The sequence below is a fragment of the Gnatocerus cornutus genome, chromosome 1 (assembly GCF_029298725.1).
Source record: "Gnatocerus cornutus isolate USDA-ARS CGAHR chromosome 1, icGnaCorn1.1, whole genome shotgun sequence".
NCBI lineage: Eukaryota > Metazoa > Arthropoda > Insecta > Coleoptera > Tenebrionidae > Gnatocerus > Gnatocerus cornutus.
Window position 1 is genome coordinate 9,457,048 of NC_142233.1, and position 10,430 is coordinate 9,467,477.

A 10,430-nucleotide genomic window follows, 5' to 3' on the forward strand; every position below is an offset into this window, starting at 1 on the left:
GTACCCATAACACAATCTGTCAAACTTACAGGTTAAGTCAATTAATCGTACGATTTTTTGTTCAATACGCATCTTTACCTATTCAAAACTTTGCAAGTGCCTTTTTCTGTCTTGCATCGGGCGTATTTCTTTTACATTTTGTCGTGGTATACAACTGGCAATATTTACAATGACGTGTAAGCGCGCTAGTCATTTGTTTCAAAAATTTTGTCAGTACAATCTTCGATCATTCTTGTCACTTATTATTAGTGAACGAATAATATGTGATTTGTCAACTTAAAATAATTATAACTTGAATATGTTCAACAGTAGATTTCCGATTAACCGAGCTAATGTGGACCATACATACATAAAAAAATCAACTTCTTATTATTATTGTTTTTGTTTGTTGTTCAATTCACAAAAATCTCAAACTTCTGGATTTAGGAATGTCGATTTCATTCTCTGCTTTGTTGACTGGGCTACCATCGGTTCCATCGCAGTTATAGATTTGCAAACATACACAGAACTGCAATTCCAAGAACAATCAGGACGTCAGACCAAATATGGCGTTTTTGTGTAAATTATTAATTTTCTGGAAAAACTCGGATAAAATTCCGGATTAGATCGAATGATGCGGATAAACTCAAAACCACAGGTTGCTCGAATAACACGGAGATTCGAATAACCGGAACTCGGATAATCGATAGTCTACTGTATAAATGCCTACACACCTTGTTTAATATAAAAATCATCATCTCAGCTTTTGTTTTTGCTCTTGCGTTAGCTTTTTTTTCAATTTTAAAACTTTATATCTTACAGACTCCTTATACTCCTCATTTATTTTGAATACCACATTTCAAGGTCATAATTTGTGAAAATCGTGGAGCTCTACGGCAAATTTGAGAAGATTTATACATTGAATTGAATATAAACGAGTACTTTGACATCCAAAAACCCGTTTGTGATTTAATGCAATAAATAAATCCTCTCAAATTTGTCGTAGAGCTCTACAATTTTCACAAATTGTGACCTTGAAATATGGTATTTAAACTAAATGAAGAGTAAGTTATAAGTTATTGAAAATCAAATTGCCAACAAAAAGAGGTTTTCATTATTTACGACCAACGAATAATTTCATCTCAACATGTTTGTTTTTATTGAAATAATGGTCATAATTAGGTCCTATGCATCAATTGAATTCGGCGGCTCTGATTGGCTAAAACCCATTTTATAATGACCATAGTACAATAGTATATCAAAAAGAGCGAAATAAGCTCTGAAAAGAAATGTCAACTTATATTTTGACAGTTATTCCATTATGGTAATTTTGCACATATTCAAATTTTGTAAGTAAACAAGTTGAAAATGTTTCCACGAGTTCCGCTCTTTGTAAAAATTAAATTAGTTTGTCAACGAATTTAGTAATTTTTATTTTTAATTTTAGTTAAATTAATAAATTATATTTTAATTAATAATAAATAAATTTAATTTAATTAAAAATATAATAATAATAAATAGTTTAACAAACAATACACCCACATAATTATATCATATTCATCATAATTCCTACTCTATCGTGTAACTTTTTTGTGGTTTTTGTTGTTTGTTTTTGTTGATTCTTAATCAATTTTTCATTAAAAATTTGTCATAATTATTTCAGGAAATATCGATGATAAAGTGTAGTATTACACTTGCATGTTATGACCCTTATTCACTCGCTTGAATATCGACCTTGTGAATAATTGACCTCATAATATGCTCTATTATTAAGGTATCACTTAAACTTCCAGAAGACCATCCTGTACATAAAAAAAAAAACACAAATCAATGACTGACACTGACACAGTTGATTAAGAAAAACAGTATTGCTTTAAACCGTAGTTTCACATTTAGTAGGACAAAAGCCGTTGATGCCCACCTAAACACGCCGCGCCGTCAATGTTTCTAATACGGACGGTGGGCAAATAAAAATGAAACATCTAACAAAAGCAATATCTGGCGTTTTTATTCAAACTTATGACAGGAGATAGATAGTAGCAGCTGTTAAATGTTTTTCATTCGCGTTTCCATGTTGGTATAAAGAAACAAAAGATTTACAGAATTTGGTTTATTTGTTTGTTATGTTACCTAATTTAGGACATTTACTTGGGCTTGATTAAATCAATTATTATATTATGTAATATGTTCATGTAGGTACATACAGTGTAGACAGTCCATTAAGTGTACCGGGACGATAATTATTGAGTTTGGCATTTAGATACAGGGTGATTTTTAAAAAACGGCAGGCGTTGTAGAATTTTTATTTATGAACCGATTTCAAAAATTTAAAAAACAAATTAAATGGCTTTTAATTTACTATTAACTGATGATTATAGAATTTTTCTAAATGTCTTAGTATCTTTTGGGCAATATTCAACTTTCTTATTTTAAATTGGCACCTATTGTTTTTTTTTCATAATTTGGAAGATATTATTTTCTTGATTCAGAAATGTGTAGTATGTTATACTTTTACCAAAAATAATGTTAAAAAAATTATTAAAAATGAAAAAATTTAGGCAATAAAAGTAGATAAAATCTAAGTGCATGGTGTCAAATAACAGAAAAGATTGGCAATCGTTTGAAATTATTAATCAATCAGAAAAACAACTACATTTAATTAAAATACTGTTGAAACGTCATACCGTTTTTTTATTGCACAATTGGCACCATGCACCTAGATTTTATTAACTTTTATTACCTATTTTTTCTCAATTTTGATAATATTTTTAAAAATATTTTTTTGTAAAAGTAGAACATATTACCCATTTCTGAATCAAGAAAATTAATATCTTTCAAATTATGAAAAAAAAAATATGGGTGCCAATTTAAAATAAGAAAGTTGAATATCGCCCAAAAGATACTAAGACATTTGGAAAAATTCTAAAATTATCAGTTTATAGTAAATTAAAAACCATTTAATATGTTTTTTTAATTTTTAAAATCAGTTCATAAATTCAACAACGCCTGCCGTTTTTTAAAAATCACCCTGTATATTGCATAATATGTCTGTCAAATATTTCTAATAGATAGGATTATATTTTATAATAAACGAAAGAACTGCTAATTTATAGAAATCTCACAAGTTTATAATGGCATATGATATACAACGTTTTATCTATGACCGTTTACGGCTTAAAAACGCAAAATTTTGTTACAACTTGACAGATTTGACAGGTTTAATATTTTCTCATGCGCCTGGAGTCTTAACTTTAATTCGCTTTTGATCCAATTAATAATATTTTTGTTTTTAATCTCAATTTTTTTATTAAAATTAATTAGAAGTACAAATTTAAAAAAAAATAAAGCCACATGCAATAGAAACACAAAAGTTGTTTTAGTGCGGATACCTTATGTATGTAGCTAAAGTTGCTAAAGAAACTTTCACACCAAACCAACTTGTCTGTTTCTTTTAGGTAGGTACGTTTTTTTTTAAATGCTTCTGAAAATTTCAGTAAAATATTTGTGTTGGCGATTGCCTCAGTTACTTCTTTTGCTAAACCAAGTAACAAACAACTCACTGAAACTTTGACGAATATTTAGAGACTTTCCAAGAAACACATAATAGAAACACAAAAGTTACTTGTTGCTCTATGTTGCTTTAATGTACATTTTTTTATGTAGAGAGGTAGGGGAGAGGGGGGCATAGTGGGGTACCGGGGCATAGCGGGGTAACACTCCTGCTGCTCAAATCAAACGCCGTGAAAAAAGTCGAATAGCGTGTTTTGATTGGTTGTCAGTTGACAGTTAACCATGTGTGTTTTATAAAACAAAGTGTGAAAACCTATATGCTTTATAAAACAAAATGTGAAATTCAGTGTTTTCGTTAAAAAATTTGATAAGTTAGGAAGCAAGTTTTTTTCAAATCTAGTCATACAAATGTAGTATCTAAATATGATGAACCTGCTCATTATGTGCAATATGCATTGATGCCTAAATAATTTTAAAATGCTACTTTTCCTAAGAAGGTACACAGTTATTCAAAAATTTGATTTGCCTATAGGGTAACTTACCTTTGATTTCTGTAAAATCAGAGTGTACTTTTCAATCAACATTTTTTCGTGGGACTGTACTTTAAAGTTTGTTGTCAATGTCAGTTCAGTTTGTTTAATTTTAGTTTACCTTAGGAAACTTCTTGGTGTCTTGTTGAAACTTTCCAATGCAGAAATTATTTCATTTTTACGATTTCTTGCAAAGTGAGTCAAAATTAGAGATTTTATTTTGAAATTTTGGCATTATTATTGTCAAATGTCGATTTGGTTACCAATCTCACCAACTGTTCCATTTAGGTTGATTTGGTAACGCCAACCATAGTAATTTTTATGTTTTGTAAATGGATATTATGTAGATACCTTTTTTCATAGTACGAAGTCCGTATTATTCCGGTAAAAAGTCTTTGGTCGTCATTTCTATCAGTCCAAAAAAAACAACTCTAAATGATGCATTAGCTTCAATGTCAAAAAAAAACAATGAGAGAATGACATTAAAATTTTCAGCTACTTTTGATTGTCATTAGGTCAAATAGAAGAACGATTATTCACTAATTGTAAGTAGGGAAACCGGTGTCAATTGAAAAAGGTGTCAATTGAAAAAGGTGTCAATTGTAACAATGCCTATTACAATGGCATCTTTTTGAAATTTGAAACATTGTTCAGAAATAAAGTTTAGATACATTATCTAGCTTATTACTATGCAGTGTGCACGCATGCTCTGTACATACCATGTGTGTTAGAGCCAAATGTCTAAAAAACGAGTAAAAAGTAAATAAACAGTGTTACATTAATTTGTGGAAAATAACCAAAAGGGATATATTGCAAGGTAAGGATCATTTTTTGTATTGTCTCTGCTTTGATATCTTGTTGATTCGTGTTTGGGCTATGGCCACATTTAATAAAACCAATAATGTTTGTATAAGTTAATTGGTGTCAATTGTAACACATGGTTCGGTGTTGACAGTAACAAGTTAAAATTTCTAGAAAGTAGAATAATAATAATTATATAAACATAAGATGGTGGCCTAACGAATCTGGAATGCAACTCGAACCTCATTGTGATATGAATTGATCAAAGAACCTAGTTATTTAATTTTTTTTTAAATTAAATTAAATACGTGTGTTGAACTGTCAACTGAAGGACTTTGGTCCGCGTTTTCTTTAAAGACACCCCACAAAAGCAAAGAAATGATTATGTAAGACTCTAGTCACGATGTAGTAAAATCCTAATCAATGCAATGCAGTTAACACTGATCTTGTTACAATTGACACCAGTTGGGTGTCGATTGTAACACTTGACATGGTCTTCTAAAAAGTGTCCTGGTTTTATAACTGAAAAGTTATTGGAAGTTTAGACTTCAGAATTATGTCTGTTTTTCAGTTCCCGACTGCAATCAATTCAAAATTTTAAATAGTTAAATAAGCTTATTATAAACAAATATTAAAAAAAAATACAATTGACACCGGTCTCCCCTACTACTTCCAGAATAAGTGAAAAGTGAGGTTAATTTTACTTAAAACTTCGTTTACAGGTTATTGTCATTTCAGTTTTTTGATCATTGAACTATTTTACTGTATATTGGCAATACTGTTATCTTAGCCCTTAAGGATTTAGGTAATAAAGTCATAAATAACTAAGTTGAGAAATATCCACATAATTTGATCATTGTTTAATCATTTATCATATTTCTTTTGATCTTTTTTTTTTATTTATCGAAACATGAACATTAAGATGTATCTAATACGTTTCTATGCTTACATGTAAAGTACTTCATAATAGAGATGATAGAAATAATTCATAATAACATAGTTACTGTTTCATAATAGCATAGTTACCGTTTCATAATAGCATAGTGGCCCTTAATCCATAATATTCAATGTATTTTCGAAATTTAAAGCAACTCCGAAGACCAAAATCTGAAGATTTTCCATTTATTTATATTAACTGTAACATAAAATATCTTGGGAAATGCTTTTCTCGCTGTTTCAACGCGTTCAAAAATTAAGTCAAAAATTGGAAATTTGCAGAACTGTTGGGTGGTAGCATTGCCTCATTCGTACATGTTTCGATAAAGCTTTGTATTTACTACGGATATTAACTAATTCATAAAAAACTCGGACGTTAACAAGTAACGTCCTCGTTCATTATGAATTACTTAATATCCTTCTCAAATAAATAGCTATTAAAAACACTGCCTGATGTAACCAGTTTAGATTTTTTTTCTATGGAAATGTGTCAAAATAACTGAACTTAGCATTATCCCAGCCAAAAATCATTGGTCGTCGTTCGTGTCATTACAAGAACATAGTTAGACCTTAAATCATTAGCGTCAACGTGTAATACTAACAATTTGACATTAGATTGTTGTTCTGCTTCTGATAAATGTAAGAAAATCTTTTTGCCTCTGAGAATTTGTCTGCCTTTGAGAATGATTATGCCACTCATCTTGCACTTCGACATCATTAGTGTATAAGTAGTACCCCCATTCTCTCCATAACACGCACGATATTTAAAGTAAGCAAATTCAAAACTCCCGCCTCCAACCTTGTTGGTAGGCCTGTTTACTGGCGGTTCTGTCATTCTTCATTTTCGTGCCATAACATGTTCACGTTTGTTTTCCCGAGTTTGAAGAAATTAGCCAACAAACGTTAGGCAATGGGAAAATATCGTAGAAGAAGACATCGTGGCCACAGTTCGAGTTGCAGTCCGTCCCCAGGAGCGAGAGAGCACAGCGAACTTGGTCAAAAATTTCATCATCTAGAAAATGAGGTTATGTTGCGGCGTCTTCAGGAATTTGACGACACTCTTCGGACTTTCTTGACTCCAGGCTCGTCCCAGAGAGAACACAATTGCGCTTTCTTCTTATGGAGAATTGCGTTGCAACTGCAGGTTGTCCTGTAGGTTGCGGTGTACTTTTTCGTATACCTTTCCAATAGACATCGTGGCCACAGTTGGAGTTGCAGTCCGTCCCCAGAAGCGAGAGAGAACAGCGAACTCGATCAGAAATTTCATCGTCTAGAAACTGAGAAAGAACACAATTGCGCGTTCTTCTTATGGAGATTTGCGTTGCAACTTGCAGGTTATCCTGTCGGTTGCAGTGTGCGTTTTCATATGCCTTTTCCAGCAGACATTGTGGCCACAGTTCGAGTCGCAGTCGGTCTCCAGGAACGAGAGAGAACAGCGAACTCGTCAAAAATTTCATCGCCTAGAAAAAGAGGTTATGTTGCGGCGTCTTCAGGAATCTTCGGACTTCCTTGACTCCAGGCTCGTTGCAGAATGAACGCAATTGCGCTTTCTTCTTGTGGAAAATTGCGTTGCAACAGGTTATCCTGTTGGTTACGGTGTACGGTTTCGAATACCTTTCCAGCGTTGTCTGATTTGCACCTTGTTATGGAGAATTGCGTTGCAACTTACAGGTTTTCCAATTGATCGCGGTGTATGTTTTCGTATGCCCTAGCAGCGTTGTCTAAACAAGGTGACCTTTCTTCACGTTGCGCTTTCTTCTTATGGAGAATTGCGCTGCAAAATTGCTGCTTTCCCTGCTGATTGCGGTGTACGTTTTCATTTGCCTTGCAGCCTTGTCTGATTTGCGTCTTCTTAGGGAGAATTACAACTTGCAGTCTTTCCTGCTGATTGCGGTGTATGTTTTCGTATGCCCTAGCAGCGTTGTCTGAACAAGGTGACCTTTCTTCACCGTTGTGCTTTCTTATGAAAAATTGCTGATTGCGGAGTACGGTCAGCAGCAAATGTATTGAGCTCATGGGCGGAATGGGTCGTAACGAGGTGCAGTAAACTCTCAGCGGGTGGTCTCCGTAATCTGCACCCTCATAAACCAAATTTGCGAGGCCTAAGAAATTTCGAAGCTTTGTTGTTGAAAAACTGACCAGGGATATTTGTGAGGTTTTAATTTAGACAGTCGTAAATTCATGAACGACGAATTTCGCAATTTCGACCGGCAAGTTTTAATTGCTAAAATCTCACGATTTAGTTTTGTTTTTCTAAGGTGGATAAAAGGTTGAATGTAATAATTGCTGAATCAATGTAAATAAAAAAGTCACAAGTTAAAGGAAACAAACAAAAAAATTAAACTTTATTGTAAGCAAATAAATATTGTTATAAAATGAATAAAAAAAATATAAATATAAATAAATAAATAAATAAATATAAATAAAACAAATTAAAATAAGGCTTCGAGGTTATTTTGCCCCCTGGCAATCCACCTCTTCACCTCTTCAACGTCGTTTCCTAGAAATAAAAAAAATAAATATTGAAATGGAAAAAGTGAATAAATTAAAATATGTTTATTATTATTAAACTTACCGATTGATTGAACCTTTCCGATATTTTACCCGCCCGCCCGGCAACCGAGAATAAAATCCTTGGTTTCCAACGTCGAGTTCTTTAGCTCTGGCAAACGTGGTATCTTGGAGAAAATTAGCAAATTGGTTTTCTCAAATATTTACCGCATAGTTATAGGGGTAGAAAATAATCCGACAGGTATGTGGTCAGTTGAAGTGAAAATACGTGGTATTTGCACTCAAAAACGCAAATTTTTAAACAATTTTTTAAATTTTCATAAATTATGATTTCAAAATCCCAAGAAAATATAACCAAAATACTCTCAAATATAGTTTGCTATGTAAAAATTAAGATATAAAAATATCACAACTTTGTGGCAGTTTCAGCACTTTTTTTTTCATTTCATTGCTGAGTTAAATTGGCAGAGAATGCATTTAACACGTCAAAGTAGACAATAATAAAACTATAAAGATAAAAAAAGAGTTACTTCACTTGTATTAATTGTTAAGTAGAGGAATTTTATAGTAAGTTAATAATTTACGGTAAATTTGATAACAAGATAACACTTGGAACTGCATGAGATTAATATGATTGAATATGTTGAGAAGTGTATAAAAACTTTTACTACAAAAAATTTACTGCACCGACATGATTTTGAAAACTACCTTCATAAAACAGCGTTTTTTTTTTCTCAATTTTTAAACATGATTTGCAGGTTTAGAATAAAAACAGAAATTTTATGTCATTATGAAAGTTATGTCATTATGAATTTAAATTAGCGAGTGTTTTCTCAAAAACTCCAAAATTAATAAATATTTTAATTCTTAGGTGTCACGACGTCAAACTTACACTGATAAAAAACTAATTTTTGCATCCGATTTTGTAACATGATAAACCGTAGGCGTATGCAAATTTGCAAATTTTTATCTTTTAAATTAAAGACGATTTTGGGGGTGTTTATCAGTGTTGCAGAACCCAATATAAAAATTTGCCAAACAGCGGTAGTCGGTAACAGTCAAAGTAAAGTCATTAGGTTAGGTTAAACACAGGTAATCCAATTTCCACTAAACGGATCATTGTAATCCTTCCTAAGAATTTCAGAATAATTTGCAGCTATTTGGAATTTTTGAAAGGACGTTTGACAAAAATTTTTAAATATACTTATTCGATCTTGACTTTTTAATAATTTCTTATTAACACTTAGAAGATAAAAATTTGCAAATTTGCATACGTTACGGTTGATCAAGCTCCAGAATCGGATGCAAAAATTTGATTTTTGCTAGTGTTAGTTTGGCGACACCTAAGAATTGAAATATTTATCGATTTTTGAGTTTTTGAGAAAACACTCGCTAATTAAAAATTTTTATGACATCTCTATTCTTATTTTAAACCTTAAATGCAAATCATGTTTAAAATTTGATAAGAAAAAAAGCTATTTTATCAAAGTAGTTGTCAAAATCATGTCGGTACAGTAAATTTTTTATACATTTTTAAACATTATCACATTATCGAAAATGCAATTTATTCTCAAACACCAAATTTTGTAAAAAATTCTATCATCAGAGCGATGGTTAAACTGAGTTAATCGCTTTAATGATGGTAGCATTGCTATCGAAACGCGCGTCAGCATTTTTGACGACATTTGGTATTTGGGAATAAATTGTATTTTTGATAATTTTTGCCAACACCAAGATTTGATCCAACAATGTTGTTCTCAACATATTCAATCGTATTGAACTTATGCAGTTTCAAGCGTTTTCAAATTTACCGTAAATTATTTACTTATCATAAAATTCCTTAATTAATTAAATTAATTAAGTGAAGTATAGTGTTTTTTCATTTTTACAGCTCAATTTCAATTTCAAGTCGTTTGTGTTATCGCTAAGGTTGCCGTGATATGGTTGGTATTGCTACGTCGCAAACACCTTTAGCGACATCGCTAAATAACTTGAAATTGACTTCAAATTAATTTTACCCAAATTTTGGAGTTAAATCTTGCTTAATTGGTTAGCACTACAAGAATGAAATGCTGCAAGTCGTTTCGTTAACTACTTGTCTTCCCCATTTTTTAAAAAATATTGACGCTCGACCATGCTTTAGCTCGCTGTGCTTAATTTTAT